This window comes from Canis aureus, chromosome 23 (genome assembly GCF_053574225.1).
Source record: "Canis aureus isolate CA01 chromosome 23, VMU_Caureus_v.1.0, whole genome shotgun sequence".
Taxonomy (NCBI): Eukaryota; Metazoa; Chordata; class Mammalia; order Carnivora; family Canidae; genus Canis; species Canis aureus.
In genome coordinates, this window is record NC_135633.1 from 37655396 (window position 1) to 37676224 (window position 20829).

The following is a 20829-nucleotide window of genomic DNA, read 5'->3' on the forward strand; positions in this document are numbered from 1 at the left end:
TCCAGCCTGGTGCTGTCTTTCATGAGCAGAAGGACCTTTTGTGGTTCTTGAAAAAGCCCTCAAGTACAGAGAGGCACACACTGGCAGTGAGAAATCTTCTGGAGCACAGTGCAGTAGTCTGGTCTGAGGGATCTAGGAGAGGCACTGGTAGCAACTGCTGCATATTCATAAGAGGAAAAAAGGCTGCAGTCTATACCACAAAATGTTAACAGTGATTATTTCTGAGTCATAAAATTATTTGTTTTTTTCTTTTTTTTTCTTTTTTTTTTAATTTTTATTTATTTATGATAGTCACACAGAGAGAGAGAGAGAGAGGCAGAGACACGGGCAGAGGGAGAAGCAGGCTCCATGCACCGGGAGCCCGATGTGGGATTTGATCCCGGGTCTCCAGGATCACGCCCTGGGCCAAAGGCAGGCGCTAAACTGCTGCGCCACCCAGGGATCCCGGTTTGTTATTTTCTTTTTTGTGAACTGCTCATCTTTAAGATTCTGCAACAAATATGTTATTGCTTATATAAGATACTTAATATATAATACAATGTCAAATACTGAAATCTTTAACAGCAGGTTACCTGTTTTCTTATGAGGTCTCAGAACCATTTGGTGAAGAGTACAGATTATAATCTCCATTTTATAAAAAAAAACTGAGTGTCTGAGAAATTGAATGGATTGCTCAAAGTTGTACCACTAGTTATCAGTCAACAGGCCTTCAACTATAGATGTCCTGTTGCTATGACTTTTTCCTATGCATAGACTTGTCATCTTGACTATAGATGTTACCTAAGCCAAACTCTTCATCTTAGAAATGAGAAAACTAGGATATAAAGTAGCCCAAGATCATATAGCTTGTCAAAGAGAAGATTCCAGGCCTTCAGAGTCTTGGTTTACATTAATCTGATTCACACATAACACAAAGTTTAAGCACATGGAATCTGTGCCTTCGCTATCTGGCCACACTACAGGGCCACTTTAGCTGTGTGACCTTTCCCTGAGATAGGGGATATGAAAACATCTAATTCAAAGTAGTTGTAAGTATTAAATAATTAAAATCTGAAAAGTATGGTTAGAAGTAAGCATCATATAAATGTTTGTTATTATCAGTATAATGTTGCATTAAATAAAGAGAAAATAAATGGAAAGAGGAAACTGCATAAGAATAAGGAATTAGATGCATCTTGGAAGGAAAGAGTTTTAACAATATTAGTATAATCCTGTATATATAGTACAGAATCCTAAAAGTGCTTTCTACAGTTCTGATTAAGGCTATCAAGAATAATGCCAGTGGGAGGCAGGATGCATTTCTGAAGAAAAATACAGGTTGCTGGGTTTTAACTCTGGTTCTGCCACCACTACCTGAACTTCAGCAATTCTTAAACTCTCTGTGTCAAGATTTTCTCATTTACAAAACAGGAACAACAAAAGTACCTAAAAATGCTTACAATAGCACCTACCACATAAGACATAATCAGTAAATGTTGTTCATGGTTATTACCACATGTAAAGAGCTACTTAATTAAGTCCATTTTAAATTGGAAGATAGAACATAACAGGATTCTATCTCGGAACCAAAAGGTATAACTCGAAGCTGGATAGGGATATTTATGTGGATGGGCTTAGGTATGGTATGGTATGGTCTTAGCACAATATTTTCAGCAACACTGGTATGTGTACATGCTGGAACAATTACTACTGCTATATTGACTGACACATTAAGAAGGAATAAGAAATTAGCAAGTCAGTGAAAATAAAAGAGAGGAAGCCATATATGAAAAGGAATTATGTAAAAAAAAAAATCTTTCTCCCATTAGGAGAACTAGCACCTCATTTTTTATATTAAAGATACACTGCATTTCACCTTCTTCAAAGTGAAAGCCCTGCCTCTAGCAAAATAGGCCAGATGCAATCTTCAGGAAGTGGAGTATTAACAAATATAAATCAAATACAACCAGGGCCACCAGCAGCCCATAAGGCACTTCTAAATAAACTGGATAAAGGAGCCCCTGCCTCAAAAAAAAAAAAAAATCTACCTTCATTTGTTGAGAAATTGTCATAATAAAATGATTGTCTTAACTAGATACTTTACTGCCATCTCCAAGAGACTGCAATGAATATACAAATTTTAAATTGTGTGATGTGAAGGCTGTCCCCTAGGATTATATACTGCAAACATGTATGACTGTGCTATACTGGTTCTGCTGAATGTGTATTTAGTGAAGGAAGTATTTGTCATAAAAAATGCACTGGGCTAACTGCTGAAAATATAGAAGGCTAAGAAAATACAGTCTCAGCCTTCACAAAGCTCACAATCAAATAAACAGACAGTTACACTACAGTATAGTGTCATGTTTGAAAGTGATACAGTGTTCATGAAAACGAGGAGGGATTTCTAACCCTGTCTGAAGGAGTTTGTGCTAACAGAGTTGCCCATACATTAATGGCAGTGATTATAAAAACTAAAACAGCAAGCCCCAATCCTTCAGAGCAGGTTGATGTTCATCACTGTCACTCTGCTTCAGCTGAGAGATGCTTTAAACTGAGAAAACAAACCAGGTTTGCTTCCAGACTCAAACTCTCCTCACAGCAGAACTGCTAAGAAAGGCAGAGGTAATTCATCCCACTAAAAAGAGAAGGGAAAGAAGGAAAGCAGAAGGGAAAGAAAAGAGAGTTGAGAAAAATACTCTTCAAAGCAGAATACAGAAAAGTTGAAGTCAGAAAGAATTAGTAAAAGGGGGATGAACAATGGAAAAGAAGAAAAAGAAGTGACGTGTAGCGTGTGGTAGGGCACTGTGTGAATCTGCAGAAAATGAAAAAAGAGGGAGAAATAAAAACAGAAACCATAAAATGAGAAATGAAAGAGAAAGCTGGGAAACAAAAAGAGAAAGAGTGGCAATTGGATGGACTCCAAGACATTTGCAAGAGTAGTCTAGAGGCTCTTATAACAAAGAACAGACACACAGTAAAAGCACATAGGAACATTACAGGCAAGGGGATGAATTGACTTTTAATGAATAGATGTTGTGGCAAACTTGCAGAAATATAGTGCTGCACAACCTAGAATTAATTATATACTGTAATTTCACTAATTTAAGAGGTGTGGAGTATATTTATATTATATACACTGAAGTGTTTTCACAAAATGTCCTGTTTTTCAAATTAGAATTCAAGAATCCTGATAAATTATTCAATAAAGAAACCCCATCAACCATCTCTTCCCTGAGTTGATATAAGTCAGGTAAGAACTCTCTCTGGTTGAGATTTTCTGTACCCCATTTTTCTCCTGGAAGTAAAGCATAGATGAAGATAAATAAGAAATAAAATCAACTAAACCAATTTTCAAAAAAGAAATGCTGTCTCCAGAAAACTTGAGAAATGTCACAAAGCCTACTTTGACTTCTAGTTAGGTTTCAATTATCAAACTATGGCATGTTAATTTCAAAATGACTTCTTTGTATATTAAGAAAACAAAATAGTGATTCTAATTTCTCAAACTACATTTGACTTCCAGTTTATTATTAAATTTGCAAGCAACAAATTTGTTGAAATATTTGGTTGGCAGGTTTTTCTAAAGGTACAACAATATACTGCTTTGTTAATACTAGTTTCTATTGTTTCAATACACAATCTGTAACATTTAGGACCAGCTAATTGTACCTAATTGTGATGGTCAATATCATTCAGTCATATGCACACATCCACATTTTGGGCACAGGAAATTGATTAATCTGTCCTTGGATACATCTTTATGAGGAATAGAAGATAAATTTATTTTTCAATTGATGGGAATGAGAAGTAGTGTTGAGGAAAACAGTAATTTCAGCCTCACAGGAGGAATATCTAGGTAGGAACATGAGAATTTCAAAACAAAACTGACAGCTCTGATTCTAGCCTAAAATAAAGAGAATATGGAACAGTAATCAGTTTCCTTATTCATACTCCACCACGTAAGAAAAACCCTTCTACTTCTACACGTATACCTACAATGCCCTTTCCATTTCTTCAAATTCTCCTAAATTTGAATATTTATGATTTAAATAAAAAGCTTCTCCTCAAATTCATTTCATCTTCCCCCATGGTATGACACCAATGGGCTTTCAGTAATCAGACTCAGCTCCAATTTGAGCTCTATTAGTCTAAACCAACTATGGTAATCATATCCCCTTTTGCAGGCCTGAGCAAATCAACCTATTTCATTCCCCTGGTGACATTTTGAAGTTAGGTGTGTAATCGAAATCAGCCCAATAAGATTGAGTTTTTATTTGTTTGATAGCTGGCAGGAGACACCCATTCTCTCCTGTTGGACAGAACAAGGAAGCATGTAATGCACATTGCTCTTGGCAGGTAGCCCACCAGACTATGAGAAGGAAGAGGCTTAGGATGATACAGCACTGTGGATGACAAGGAGATAAAACAGAAGGAACCTGGATTTCTGATGACATCTTTGATTCATTGAATAAAACAACCCTGAAACCTGCCCTACTGGATGTCCAGTTAGGTGAGTCAGTACATTTCTTGTTATTCAAACCAGGTATTTACATTGGATTTTGGTCACATAGCTTACTGAAATAAACAGCAGAAGTTAGGCATTATTATCTTCCTGGACATTATAGAGAGTGAAGCAATATTATTAACCTCAGAGAGGTTAAGTAATTTGCTGAGGGTTGGTGAGGTAAGAAGGAAAAGACCTCAGATTCAAACCCTATTTTTTTAACTCTAGGCCTACATACTTTCTACTATGCTAAACTATCAGATTTGTCTTTTCCTACTAGCGAGTGAATTTTGTGACAGTAAAAAAGGTATGTCTTATACATTTTAGAATTCCATTCAAAAACAAGGCTCTAGCATGATTTAGAGTGTAGGCTTTCGAAAGATATATTGCTTTTTCATTGATATTCCATGTCTTTTTTGACAGAACACCAACAAAGTAAAACAGAATAAAGATTGAAATTGGACTTTATCTCTACAGCAATCAATTTATTAATCAGCAAACTATAAGCTTTATAAGGCCAGGGGCCATATCTATTTTTTAAATTTACTGTTGTATCTCCAAGGCCAAATACAATATTTGGGATATAGTAAGTACCAATGTATACTTTTAAAATAAATAATAAACGAATGAAGTAAATTTTTTATTTTATACTTCATAAAAATTATTTTCCTCTTTTGGAAAGTCTATAAAAGGTCTTCTTTTGGCTCAGTCTTTATGAAAAGAATAACTGGACTTATGTTTAAAAACACAAAGAAAGAAAAACAGCACGTCTTTATGTATACTTGCAGTTTATATTAATCAGGTATTCATTCACTCATAAAGTATTTATTCATCATCTACTAAGTGTAAAACATTGAAGAGCACAATAATATTTATTTTTTTATTTAAATTCAATTAGCCAACATACAGAACATCATTAGTTTCAGATGTAGAGTTCAGTAATTTATCAGCTGCATATAATATCCAGTGCTCATCACATCATGTGCCCATTACCCAGTTACCCCACCTTCCACCCGCCTCCCCTCCAGCAATCCTCTGTTTCTCTCTCATACCTGAGAGTCTCTCATGGTTTGTCTCCCTCTCCGATTTCTTCCCATTCAGTTTTCCTTCCCTTCTCCTGTGATCCTCTGTGTTCTTATATTTCACATATGAGTGAAACCATATGATAACTATCTTTCTCTGATTGACTTATTTCACTCAGCATAATACCCTCCAGTTCCATCCACATCAACAGAAATAGTAAGATTTCATCATTTTGATGGCTGAGTAATATTTCATTGTATATGGACATCTTGGCTCTTTCCATAGTTTGTCTATTGTGGAAATTGCTACTATAAACATTGGAGTGCAGGTGCCCCTTTGGATCACTATCTTTTGGCCAAATCCCCAGTAGTACAATCGCTGGGTTGTAGGGTAGCTCTATTTTTAACTTCTTGAGGAACCTCCATACTTTCCAGAGTGGCTATATCAGACTGCATTTCCATCAACAATCCAAGTGGATTTCCCTTTCTCTGCATCTTTGCCATTTGTTGCTTCCCGATTTGTTAATTTTAGCCATTCTTACTGGTGTGAAGTGGTATCTCATTGGAGCACAGAAATATTTTAAACAGTCTTGCCTAGGGGCACCTGGATGGCTCAGGTGGTTAGACAGTTGGCTCTTGATTTCAGTTCAGGTCATGATCTCAGGGTCCTGGGATCGAGCCCCATATCAGGCTCCATGCTCAGCAGGAAGTATGCTTGCCAATTCTTTCTCTCCCTCTCCTCTTCCTCTGCCCTCTCCCCCACTTATACTCTCTTTGTCTAATAAATAAATAAATTCTTTTTAAAAAATAGTCCTGCCTACAACTGGAACATCTTGCTATAGCAGAAAGTAAGAAGTGGTCAAATAATCATAAAGATGTGTTTGAAGGACATAAAAGATCATTTAAAGCAACTCACAGTAGAAAATCTGGGATAAACTGAACATGAAAAATAATATCAGTAACTAATTACATAGCATAGACTAAAATAAGAATCCATAAATAATACATAAATCATTGGAAGGAAAGTGAAAGTTTTTTCATACAAGAAAAAGCCAACTAACAAATGTAGAAATAATTATGGAATGAGAAAATATCCATTCCAACCACTGTAGTAATACCTATTTCAGGCAAGAATTATTAATGGATACTAAAATTGGTAGGTGAAAGTTTCATCAGAACCAGGATACTTATATAGTCTCAAAGTATCTCCTCACAAAACACTGCTTAATAACAAAGGGAAAAATAGTAACGCTACAGAAATCTGACACCATTTAACTAAATGATCAATGTTAACATCATAATTAATCGTATAAATAGATGACATGTGCCTCCCGATATGATGCACTGAGAAAGATACGTCATTTTTGTTGTATTTCTACCAAAAATGCATAACCTAAATTTAATAATAAGGAAAGATTAGATAAATCAAAATTGAAAGAATTCTACAAAATAAATGGCCTTTACTCTTCAAAAAAAGTCAAGGTCATGAAAAACAAAGAATCATTACACATTAAAGAAGAGCAGAAAGACTTGACAACTAAATGTAATATGTGATCCTGGGTTGGGTTCTATAGATTTTCTTTTGATATAAAAACATTAGTGGGGTGATTGGCAAAATTTGAATAGGACCTGTGAATTAGATATGAGTATTAATCTCCTAATTTTGATACTTATACTTTGAATATATTTTAAAATTGCCTTGTTTTTAGGAAATAAACACTGAAGAATTTAGGCGTAAAGAAGCATTATGTCTGCAATTACAACCAGAGAAAATAATATGTATATATATAATGATGAGGTAAAAAGGATAAAATGTTAAGATCTAAGGAATATGGATAAAGATACACAGGAAGTCGATATACCATTTTGCAACTTTTCTGTAAGAGTTTGGTTGGTTTGTTGGTTGGTTGGTTGGTTGATTTTTTAAGAGACAGAGTGAGAGCCAGCAGTAGGAGATGGGTGGAGATGGAGAAGGAGAGAAAGAATCTTAAGCAAGCTCTACACTCAGCAAGAAGCCAATGTGGGGCTTGATGCAACAACTCTACAATCATGCCTTGAGCTGTAACCAAGAGTCAGGTGCTTAACCAACTGAGCCACCCAGGCACCCCAGGTTTAAAATTATTTTAAAATAAAATGGTTAAAATTAAATAGAGAAAATTTTAAAAACAATGTATAATATAGTGTCTTCCATAAAACAGTTCATAATTTGCTAGATAAAAATATACTGCATGTGATGCTCCCATCCAAAACTGTCACTTTACACCTTAATCGGACTACAAGTCCTCACACAATCTGATCCCAATCTAGGCTTCCAGCCATATTTTCCTACTTCCTCTTTCTTGCTCACTATATTCCAGTCAAACTGAATGTTATACCTATTTTTTGTCTCTTTATTTTGTTAACTCTCTGCCTAGAATTCCCTTAGTTCTATTACCATAATTCCAAATTATGCTCAAAAACCCCTGCTTCACCAAATGGATAAAATCCCTCCTTCCTTTAATTTCCTATGAACTTTTATATTTCTCCTGTGATATCAATCACTTTCTAACTTCTATTATGAATATGTATTCATATTTATTTATCTCTTCAAATACCCTAGAAGATTTGAAAGGATAGAATCTAAGTTTTACTTATAGAACTAGTACAGTGACTTAGATAATAATAGAGATTCTATATTATTGATAACAATAATAATAATAATAGTAACAAAAGCAATAATAAAAATAACAAGCATTTACTGAGTGCTTACCACATGCCAGGCACTGTATTAAGTGCTTTACAAGCTCACAACAAGCCTAAGGTAAATACTATCATCATTCCCATTTTGTAAATGAGGAAATAGACTCACAGAGGATAAGAAACTTATCCAAGATCCTATAGTAAGAGTTAAACATGTAAATAAAACCTATGTTCATTCCACTGTGTTATGCTGCTAGTTTTTTCCTAGTTTCCCCTAATTTCATCCTATGGATGCCTTTATCCACCGGTTTTAGTTCTTTTGGAGGATCAAAAACCATAGACCTATGCTTTATCCCATAAAACAGGAAAAAAAAAACCGTAAGTGAATAACAAATTGTAAATTACAGAAAACAGAATAGACTACTTCCAAGTCTTTTGATAGATGTTGATTTTTTAAAGTTTGAAGCAGAGCACCTAACAAGGAAAACATTGTTAAATAAATAAAATTTGAAACTTCAGTATTAAAAAATACTCAAGTGAAAAGGAAAGCAACCAAACTAAAAAATATTTACTCTATAAGCTACAAAAGAGTAATATCTATAATTTTGTAAGAGTCCATTTAAATATTGCTGCCTCAGTCTGCTACTATAACAAAATACCATAGACTGAATGGCTTATAAACTGCAGAAATTTATTTCTCATAGTTCTGGAGGCTAGAAATCCAAGATTAGAGTTCTAGTACCATCAGGTTCTAGTGATAGCCAACTGCCAGGTTGCAGACCACCAACTTCTTACTGTATCTTCACATGGCAGAAGGGGCAAGGGAGCTTTCTCACCTCTTTAATAGTAATAGCACTAATTCCATGAATGAAGGCTCTGTCCTCATGACCTAATCACCTCCCAAAGGCCTTACCTCCTAATACATCTCATTGGCATTAGGATTCCATCACAGGAAGTTGGATGGGACACAAACATCCAGTCTACACCAACTGCATATTAAAACAACATAGAGGGGATGCCTGGGTGGCTCAGTGGTTGAGCAACAGCCTTCAGCTCAGGTCCCAGGGTCCTGGGATTGAGTCCTGCATTGGGCTCACCATAGGGAGCCTCCTTCTCCCTCTGCCTATGTCTCTGCCTCTCTCTGTGTCTCTCATAAATAAATAAATAAAATCTTTTTTTTAATGTTTAAAAAAAAACCATAGAGGACTAACAGTTAAATCAACAAGGATATAAACTGAAAAATTTATCAAAATTGAGTTATATACAGTAAATAGTTAATCTTTAATAATGAATACCTGATTTTAGTGAGGTTATGGTAAAATGAGTACATATACTACTGATAACACTTTAAATAGAAAAAAACATTTTAGAAAATAACAGCAAAACATTGGAAGATCCAAGAAAATACCTATACCCTTTGATCTAGTACTCCTACTTTCTAGAATTTATACCAAAGAAATAATTCAAAAGAGGAGGAAAAATGTGTATGACTGAGAATGTGATTATGGTGTCATTTTTTGATATGATGAAATTGGAAAAACTATCCTACAGTAGCAGTCTAGTTATGAAAATCATTATATATCTATTGAACATAATATTCTGAATCTATTAAAAATCCAATTTAAAAAATTTTAACTACATGGAGAGATGTTCATGATGCAATATGAGCTAAATTAAAATAAGCAAATATTAACAATTCTGGATATATTTTCTGGCTTAGATTTAACTTCATGTCACTGGGTTTGGTTGCAAATGGAACAAAATTGTCAAAGTACAATATTTGTCATTAAATGCTGTTTTCTGGGCAATTTTCACATATAGAACTGCAGCCAGCTTTTAAAGGGACTGAACTGAAAAGCGCAACACTCAAGCAGAAAACATTCTGCATCTTTATAATAGCAAAGCTATTCAGTCAAGAAAGAAAGCCAGTGTAAAAAAAACAAAACAAAACAAAACTTTTTGTTGTTTAGAATGATTAGCCTTAGTAATTTTTTTTTTAATTTCTATAAGTCAAACATACAGAAAGACCCAACTGTATTGGCCTGAATTAACATTAATTGTATGATTTCTTCTCTTATCTTGTTATCAATAAGGGATTTTTTTCCCTTATTGAATATTTCTTTCCATATCGATTTTTCTTTCCTTTGACTTCCTTTTACCTTGAGTCTGCACAGAATTAACAAAGGTTATCTGGCTCAGAAAGTGGCACACTAAAAAAAAAAAAAAGTAAGTGGCACACTTCAATCTACATAGTATAGGTATATATAATCATCCACTCATTCATTGACAAACATGTTTGAACATTACTCTAAAGCATTGTGATAAGTACTAAATATTGTTGCCTCAGTCTGCTACTATAACAAAATACCATAGACTGAATGGCTTATAAACTGCGGAAATTTATTTCTCATAGTTCTGGAGGCTAGAAATCCAAGATTAAAGTTCTAGTATCATCAGGTTCTAGTGATAGCAGACTGCCAGGTTGCAGACCACCAACTTCTCACAAAGTTGCACAGAGAACAAAACATAGTTCACGCCTTCTTAAGTACTCAGTCTAGGAAGGGACAAAAAAATTATAAACAATATTATCCATTGGGATAAATACAACACCAGAAGTTATGCATGATGTGCTATGTGACTATAATTGGAGGAAGGACTAATTAATTCTACCCAGGGTAATCAAAAAGGCTTCATTTGGTAAGTGAGGAAGGTAACATTTGAACTGGGTCTTGAAGTATAGATGGTTTTTTTAATATATAGAGAATTTCTGCTCATCTCCCTCTCTTCTTAAAAAAAAACTGTTATTAAGTACCAACATGTTCAGAATTAGACCCAAGTGAAGGGTTATTTATTTGCATCTTACTTCTTTTTGTACTTGTTATAAAGACAAGGTGGTGATATTCTTTACGCTTTCTAAAGAAGATCACATAAGATGTTTTGTGGATTGGCTACCAAAAGGGTCATGAAATGAAAGCATTAATTTATTTGTGTTAATGTGGCAACATCACTCTGTAAAACCAATTATTCATTGAGCATCTACTGTGTGCTTAGGTCCTTTGCTAAATAATAAAGATAAGAGATAGACAAAGCAGTGCCCCTGTCCTCACTGATCTGGTAGGGGAAACAAACATTAATGACTCAAAAAATTAGCCTACATATTATAAACTCTATTCAACCATCTAGTTATTAATCTCCTCAAATAATACCTAAGAGCACATATTTTAGAGCAAAGCAAACCTAGTTTGCTTTTTATAAGCAGTACAGATGTGTTTAATTTTTTTTTACAAGAGTAATAATACAAATTAATTTTTTAAAAAGGAGGATATATATATATAATTAAAAGTAAAAGAAAAAAGTAAAGAAGAAAAACCTACTTGTAATCCTTCATTTGTAAATTACTATATGAATATTTTGGCTATATAAGCACCTATAAAGCTAATACTTTTCTGTAATATATTTTTCTTAATAACTGTTATTGTAACTTCTTGTTTCTCTTTCTTTTCTATAGTTCTATTTATTTCCTGACATGTTTTTTATTTTTACATTTTTTAAGATTCTTTTTATTTATTTGACAGTGAGAGAGAGAGAGAGAGAGAGAGCACAAGCAGGGGGAGGGGCAGAGGGAGAGGGAGAAGCAGGCTCCCCATTGAGCAGGGAGCCCAATGTGGAGCTCTATCCCAAGACCCTGAGATCAGGACCTGAGCTCAAGGCAGATGCTTAACTGACTGAGCCACCCAGGCACCCTTTGACATATTTTTTTTTTATTTTAATTGACATAATTATAGATTGACGTACAGTTTTAAGAAATAACATAGATAGGGCAGCCCAGGTGGCTCAGTGGTTTAGCGTCACCTTCGGCCCACGGCGTGATCCTGGAGACCCGGGATCGAGTCCCACGTCTGGCTCTCTGCATGGAGCCTGCTTCTCCCTCTGCCTGTCTCTTCCTCTCTCTCTCTCTCCCTGTGTCTCTTATGAACAAATAAATAAAATCTTTAAAAAATAATAAAAATTAAAAATAAAAAAAGAAATAACATAGATAAACACCTTGTATACTACACCCATTTTCCCCAATGGTAACTAAAATACTATAATAATACAATATTATATATAGTACATTTCACAACTAGGATATGGCCATTAATAAAACACAGTGATTTTATTCATATTTCCTTAGTTTTACCTGTGTGTGTGCCCATGCATGCATGTATAATTCTGTACAATTTATCACATGTAGGTTCTTGTATCCACCACCAGTCAAAATCCTGAACAGTTCAATAACTGCAAGGAACCCTCTTGCCTTCTTATAACCCCACTCACCTCATCCCATCCCCACCTCCATCACTAACTCCTAGCAACAACTAACCTATCCTCCATTTCTAAAATTTTGTCATTCCAAATATGTAAATGAAATTATATACTATGTAACTTTTTGAAATTGGCTTTTTTTCCCACTCAGCATAATTCCCTGGAGATTCCTCCAAGTTATTTTGTATATCAATAGTTCATCCTTTTTCATTGCTGAGTTCCATGGTATGAGTGCACTACAAATTGTTTAACCACTCACCTACTAGAATTAAAGGAAACAATATGTGTGAAACAATACGGAAACAAAAAGTAGCAAACAATAGTAGGAAACTAGCAAGTAGTAACAGAGAGTGTAGAACAATGGTTAAGAAGACAGGTTGCATAATAAAAAGTCTGCTTTTTGAGTAACTGCTTGAGGAAAAGAAGATAAGTAAAGACTGGATATTACAAGGAAGGACAATAGGAACTACAGATCTGTGCCCTCTTTTCTTAATAAGACAATAAATGCTCAGCAAAGGTATTTTATCACAGTGGGTAAAAAGCACAGGCTCTGAAATCAGACTGTGTGGATTTGTACTCCACATCTGTTACTTCATGTATCACTTGGGTAGGGTACTTATCCTCTCTGTGCTTCAATATCCTCACCTGTAAAACTGTGATACTACTATGTACTTCATCAAGCTGTTGTGAAGATTAAGTGCTGATACACATAACGGAATTGGAATCATGCCCACCACAAAACTGTTAGCCATTATTATTTTTCAACGTCTCCTTTGTCTCTTTTTTATGTATTAGCTGTGTGACCTTGGGCAGATCATCTAACAGTCCCTGAGTCTCAGTTTCCTCATCTGTCCAAAAAGAAAAAACCTTATATAACTGTGATAAGGATTAAGTGAGATAAGATATTTAAGATGACTGGCACATAACAAATATCAGATAAATGGTAATTCCCTTCCTTTCCTAATCACGAATTATTTTACTACATTGTAAGACCAACATTTTTCTCATTTCTCCCGTAAGTCAGGCTGTCATCTGTCATTTTCCTAGGAATATGCCTTTGTACAGCTGTTTAATTTGCTACATAAAGTTTCGAGTGCAGAAGCTTTACAGCAAATATTTTATTAACCCAGAAGTTAATTTCTGGGTTACATACTTTTCTGAAAATGGAGTTTTTAAAAACGTGGGTCTTATTAGGGCAAAGTTACTATGATGATGATTAATTCTTCGTTTCAAGAGTGAAATATATGAAGTAAACATAATCATATCCTCATCTTGTCTAACAATGTATGAAGATTTGAACTTGTTGTACTGTCTATGAGTGGGTATGAAAGCAGAGAAAGGAGAAAAGGGATTCCTGGGAGAAGCTACAGACATGGACATTATAAAGTCTGTTGAGTCTATGTCACCCTGTGAAGTAGGTAATTTGATTCTGTAAATTCAAAACTAATAAGATCTCAAATGGATCCCTCTCAGAAACACAGTGGCACCCTGACATATCCATTTAACTCAAAAGTTTTGATTCAGGGATATTTTGGCATTGGGGCATTTTGATACCTCCTAAAAGCCGAAAGGTTTTATGATTACCGTGTACTATGTGTTAAGACAGGCATGGTACACACTAAGTCTCAATCCTTTGAAATGAGGTCAAGAAGGGATGGGAAAAGAGCAGGCATAGAAATTGATTAAAATTCATATTGGTTTAAAGACGGAGATAGAATGAGTGAAGGGATTGCTTAAGAATCAAATAAATCTCAATAATGGGAGGAGATTCGGAGATGAAATGAGGCACAAAGATGAAGTGAGGGTAGGGTACAATCTAGTAAAAAAGTCACAAAAATGAGAGGAAATCATGTTACTCTCCTTGGACATCTCAGAAAGGGCTACCTGCCACTTTTAAGCAGAGTCTATGCATTCTCTGAATTTTACTTGTTCCTTGCACTTACATCTCAAAATTTACTATTTCTCCTTTATATCTGTAATGGTCATTTACAGTTACTTTAATTTAAAAGAAAAATGTGATTGCTTAGTAATGGAATTCTTTCCATTTTCCATTTGAAACTCTAAATGATAAAGTGAAAGTCTCCCTACTAGGTTAGCAGTCAGAAAGAAACACAGAGTATACAATAAGGCTAAACAAGAGGAAAGTTTGTACTGTGTTGGAGGAGAATCAGAACAGGTACCATGCAGGAAGCAGCACTTGATACAAACTTTGAATGATGAATTCTACCCTTTTTCTGTCACTAAGCAACTCCCTGATCACTCTGCTAGAACTGCTCTCATAAGTTTAGTAATGAATTCAATTTTTTCTAAATCCCATAAACACTTTTCAGTCCCTACTTATTAAAACTTTCTATATCATTTGATATCATTTACTGCTCTTTTATTCTTGCCGTTACTCCTTCAGCTTTTGTGATATATTCCTTCTCCCTTTGTTTTCCTCCCACCACAGGAGTCTTCTTAGTCTCCTTTATGAGCTCCTTTTTCTGGACTCACTCTTAAATTTCCCTAGGAACTTATGCCCTTCAGCTTCTTCTATTCTCAACTCTACACATTCACTATTCTCCATCTTTGTGTCAGCCAGCTTTTGCTAGGTTATGCTGCAGCAACAGACAATCCGAAAATCTTAATACTACAACAAAAGCTTATTTTTCACACCTGTTATGTCTCGTATAGGTCAACACTGCAACTTGATCCAGTATCTTGTTCACTGAAGGAGTAGCCTCTATCTGAAATACATACATCTCAGGGCAAAGAGAAAGATAGTGGACCACAAGATGTTTCTTAAAACTTATTCTCATAAGAGGTACATCACTTCACAATTCATAGGCCAAAGAAAGTCACATGTACAAGCCTGATGTAAGCAGGACAGGAAGTTTGATCCTCCCTCAATAATGAGCCAGTAGGAAGTTGCCAATAAGGAGAGCACATGGTCTGATAAGCATCACAATTTCTTAAATGCCCAAATATTACCTATATATCAGAATAATCCATAAATCTGGTTTAGACTTCTCTCTTGGCCACGAAAGTTTATATCTTATTAAAATTTCTGCTGGATATCCCACATACTGAGTTTGTGATGCTGGATGCCCACACTGCCAGCATCACAAACTTACAAAGTTCAAACTTAAACTCACTCCTTTCTTCCTTTATCTTGCCTCACTTCTTCCTTTTATCCCACTCTGCCACAAATTTGGTTTTCCTTATATTTGTAAATGGTACTGTTGTCTTCACTTTCACCCAGACTTTGACCCCTCCCTTCTCTTAGTGAATCCTTTAGAGTAAGTGCTGAGTATTCTCTAGTCTATTTCCTTTGAGTTTCTTAAATCTCTTACTTCCTTTTTGTCCCTTCTGCCATTGGTTCTGTTAATGCTTTTATTATCTTTCAAATGATCACCTCACTAGTCTCCAAACTGTCCTCTCTGACTCTAGTCTCAATCAATGAATTAATCATATATTCATCTAGCCAACAAATACTTATTAAGCCCTATTATGTGCTAAGCTCTGAATATACAATGATGAGCACGGCAGGCACTCTAGAAGAGTGCTTTCCACTCTCTTCTAGAGCTTATAGTCTCTAGAGAAGGAAAAAGTAAGGCATTGTAAGCACAAAGTGTAGTAAATGCTATAATACATTTACTTGTCTAAAAAGTACTGTTGATCATCTAATAGTATGTGAAGGCACTATTTTAGTACCTAAGAATATAATAGTGAACAATAGAAAAGATCCTGCTCTCAAAAAAGAAACAAAAATTAAATGTAAACACCAGGATAATTTCAATTAGTGGTAGGTACTACTAGAAACATAATAAATAGTGATATAATAAAGAATATTTGGGAAAAGTAAGGAAGCCTAGTTAGTCTGTGTGGTTGGAGAAGGCTTTTCCAGTTTGAATTAAGATCAGAATTATGAAAAGGAACCAACCATGAAAAGATTCAGAAGCAGAGTATCCTATGCAAGAGAAAAGAACTAGTATGAATACCCTCAGACAGGGACAAGCTGAAGTACACTGAATAAGAAACAAAGTAATAGGAGATAAAATCAGAAAACTCAGCAACCATGTAGAGTTTTGCAAAGCATGGTAAAATTTTGAATTTTATCCTAAATGCAATGGAAGTCCATTGACAAGTTTGAAACAGGGGAATGACATGATCAGATTTACATTTTTAAAGGAAAATTCTAGTTGCTGTTTAAAAAGTGGGTTCCAGGAATGAAGGTATAATTAGGTAGACTAGTAAGGCAACTATGAAAAAAAAAAAAAAAATCCAAACAAGAGGCAAAGGTGGCATGGAACTAGAATAATCTCAATGGAAAAAGCAAGAAATTTAAGTGTATTTGAGGTATATTTAGAAGTACAGTTACTGAGACTTAAGGATAGTTTGGATGTAGGGGTGAGGAGAATGAGAAATCAAAGAATATAGCTTGAGAAGCCTGGGTGTAGAGTAGTGCTGTTAACTGGGATGAGGATGTCAGAAATAAGGAAACATTTGTGAGGAATATCAAAGGGGAAATCAAGCATTTCTTTTGCACAGGTCTAAGTTGTTAGGCAAAATACAGTAAAATAATGGCACGCAATAGGAGCAAATAATACAAACTGATAGTACCAGAAAAGATTTCGCATAGGGAAAAAAAAAAAAAAAAAAGACCTTAAATGTTATGAATAGGAAAAAAAAAGCAGAATGGGATAAAATCTCCATAATACTGCCAGTATAATCTTTATAAAATACAAATTGAATTAGAAAATTCTGCTTATATTACTCAGCCATTAGAAATGACAAATACCCACCATTTGCTTCAAAGTGGATGGAACTGAAGGGTATTATGCTGAGTGAAGTAAGTCAATCGGAGAAGGACAAACATTATATGTTCTCATTCCTTTGGGGAATATAAATAATAGTGAAAGGGAATATAGGGGAAGGGAGAAGAAATGTGTGGGAAATATCAGAAAGGGAGACAGAACATAAAGACTCCTAACTCTGGGAAACGAACTGGGGGTTGTGGAAGGGGAGGAGGGCGGGGGGTGGGGGTGAGTGGGTGACGGGCACTGAGGGGGACACTTGACAGGATGAGCACTGGGTGTTATTCTGTATGTTGGTAAATTGAACACCAATAAAAATTATTTTATTAAAAAAAAAAGAAAAGAAAATTCTGCTTAAGATCCACCACTTAATCAACTATAATACAATTACTCTGAATACACCTTGGGGCATCTGGGTGGCTTAGTCGGTTAAGCATCTACCTTCAGCTCAGGTCATGATTTCAGGGTTCTGGGATAGAGTCCTACATCTAGCTCTGATCAGGCTCCCTCCTCTGTGGGGAGCCCGCTTCCCCCTCTCCCCCTGCCTGCCATGCCCCCTGCTTGTGCACTCTGTCAAACAAAATCTTAAAAAAAATAAATACACTTCAAGATGTCAGTCTCCTCCATCAGACCATGAGTCCCTTGAAGGCAGGATTCACTGTCATTCTTACAGAATTTAGCACAATAACTAGAACATAGTGCTTGTTACTACATGGAACATACCCATGCATTAAATGGGTGAACTAGCTCCTAATAGTCAAGTTACTTAGTCTCTCAGAGCTTCATTTTCCTCAATTATAAAAGGCATACCCTCGTTAAGATCACTTTCAACTTTAATAGCCTATGATTAGTTTCTCTGATATACGGAAACATTAAGCCTAAAAGTCAGACGCAATCAATTAGAATTCCAATCCAGCCTTATGTGAGCCTTAAATGTGCTACACAGTCAATACCTCTGTTTCCTCATGTGTGAAATGAAAATTTAAATATTGCTCTCCTTCACAGAAAATCTCATTGATGATGCAAACCATATTTAAATGTCAAATGATTAGAATAGTAAGCAGAATGTTGTAAATGAGAGAATTTTTTTCTAAAATGATTTGTGATAAGGAATGAGGCTCGTTACCTGCTAAATTGTGCCGTACTGCATTTTGAAAAGATACACTCATAACTAATGATTTTTCTTTGTTTCATCTTTTATCAAGCTGTCCTTTTTTATATAAGTCATTACAAGGACAACAAAGTATGCCCTAATTTTTTTGAGTGTGTTTATAAGACAACTCTATAACCTCTTCTAAATCTTTATATTTCTTTAACCACCTACTCTTTTATCATTGTGTCAAATCTCTAATTTTTAATACCTATCAATGGCAAAGTTTGATTTTATTGCGAAGCAATATTTCAAGAATTTATCTCCAGGGGCGCCTGGGTTTCTCAGTCAGTTAAGCATCAGCCTTTGGCTCAGTCATGATCCCGGACTCCTCGGGATCAAGCCCCATGTTGGGCTCCCTGCTGAGCGGGGAGTCTGCTTCTCCCTCTCCCCCTGTTCTTTCTCTCTCTCTCTCCCCCTCTTTCTCTCTCTCTCCCTCCCTCCCTCAAATAAATAAAAAAATTTTTAAAACAATGTATCTCTAAGTATACATCATTCACTTTATGTTCAATCGTTCTGTGTTATTTAACTTCTACATCAATTTGTTTTTACAGTAAAAAGATTTTTATCCCAATTTAAGATATATCAATATAGAAAATCTTTTAAAATACAAAAATATGTGATGAAACATAATTAAACATAATGAAAACATATGAAACATAAATTCTGGCCAGTGAAATATGGATAAAGCTCTCCTCTACAAGGCAACAGATGCCCCCCTCAAGAGCTGCCCCTACCTCTTCTCCTTTTTTTTTTTTTTTTAAGATTTTATTTATTTATTCATGAGAGACACAGAGCAAGAGAGGTCAAGACACAGGCAGAGGGAGAAGCAGGCCCCATGCAGGGAGCCTGCTGTGGGACTTGATCCCGGGGCCTCCAGGATCACGCCCTGGGCTGAAGGCGGTGCTAAACCGCTGAGCCACCCGGGCTGCTCCCTCTTCTCCTTCAATATCAGTAATCAGGGTTAAATCCTAGCATAACCCAGCTAATGACCTGCCAAGCCTGGTAAAGGAGAAAAGAGACTGTACGTCTAAAGACTATTAAAATTACTTTGCATATACTATGAGGAACCAAGGAAGCATACTTGGGATTAGATTCTGATGGTATTTGTACAAGGGGGCTGGAATTTCAGAGTAGATAAACAAGAATTCATCAACCTAGAGACTGTCACACAGGATTTAATATCTTAACAAGGACCTCCAGAGATGGAGCAAATTTTCTGTAGGATTGGCACTTAAAAGCAAGAGAAAAACAATAGTAATTCTCAATAGAGTACATATGCCTGTGCTTCTCTGGAAGACAGTAGATGTAGGAAAAAGAGGTTAAGAGAAGTAGGCATGCTGAAATAGATATATTTCAAAAGGCCAAAGAATCCAGGTTTACGTTCTATATAAATCCCCAGAGAACATATCATTAACCAAGGCCATCAAGAGTATACTGGTAAAGAGGGGCACCAGAATCACTAAGAAATTCAGAAGTGACTCTTCTCTGTGGGCCTAAGATGTTGGAAGGAGGGATAGTCACAGAGTTAGAAAAGTGGAAGCATTTAATAGCCAAAAGCCAGGAGGCCATAATACTGTTATGAGTGACATTAGAGGATCAGCCATGAGTTAACACATAGTTCTGGAGGTGATTAATAGAGCACAATGTCCATAAGAGCAACATCCCAAATCACAAAAAGCAAGAAAAAAGGAACAGGAGGCTGAAGGTAGGTGTCCCAATAAAAAGGTATAATCTCTTACTTAGCATCCAGACCCAAGACAATTTTCAGATCCAAACCCATTACCTGAAGAGATAACTCAGAGTAACACTCCACCTTAGGCTTTTTCATTTGCTCTTCTCTTTGATTGGAATACTGTTCTCCCAGTTAGTCACTTCCTTGTTGCCTCCTCTCTTTCAGGTCTCTGCTCAAAGGTTTCCTTTCAGTAAGGCTTTCCCAAACCATTCTATTTAAAATTGCAATGTTCTCTCATCCTGGCACTCTCTCTCCCCCTTCCCTGCTTTTATTCTCTGTAGCCCTTATCACCATTTGATATTTTATATATTTTACTTATTTCATTGTCTCTCTTTACTCACTATAATACAAGTTCTAGGAAAAATCCTGTGTATGTTGTTCATTATGTTATGCCTGATCAACACATATATAAGAGGTGCTCAAAAATTTTTGTTGGGATGTCTGGGTGGCTCAGTGGTAGAACGTCTGCGTTTGGCTCAGGTCGTGATCTCGGGATCCTGGGATTCATGAGAGACACAGAGAGAGGCAGAGACATTGGTAGATGTCTCCCTCTACCAATGTCTCTGCCTCTCTCTGTGTCTCTCATGAATAAATAAATAAAATCTTTTTAAAAAATTATCTCAAGGATCTTCAAAAAGACAAGATCCAGTATATAG

At 35.6% G+C, this 20829-nt stretch overlaps 1 protein-coding gene and 1 long non-coding RNA gene across 14 annotated transcripts in view; one reads left to right on the plus strand and one right to left on the minus strand.

Moving 5' to 3' along the window:
- The window catches only part of LOC144294997 (uncharacterized), a 47621-nt gene extending 43146 nt beyond the window's left edge, over window positions 1–4475 (plus strand). Inside the window, exons 4-5 of the long non-coding RNA XR_013362342.1 lie at window positions 3158–3232; window positions 4339–4475. This is a non-coding gene — a long non-coding RNA (uncharacterized LOC144294997). The remainder of the gene's footprint in view (window positions 1–3157; window positions 3233–4338) is intronic.
- Window positions 1–20829, minus strand: part of DLG2 (discs large MAGUK scaffold protein 2) — a 1979996-nt gene that overhangs the window by 1804761 nt on the left and 154406 nt on the right. The window lies entirely within an intron of this gene.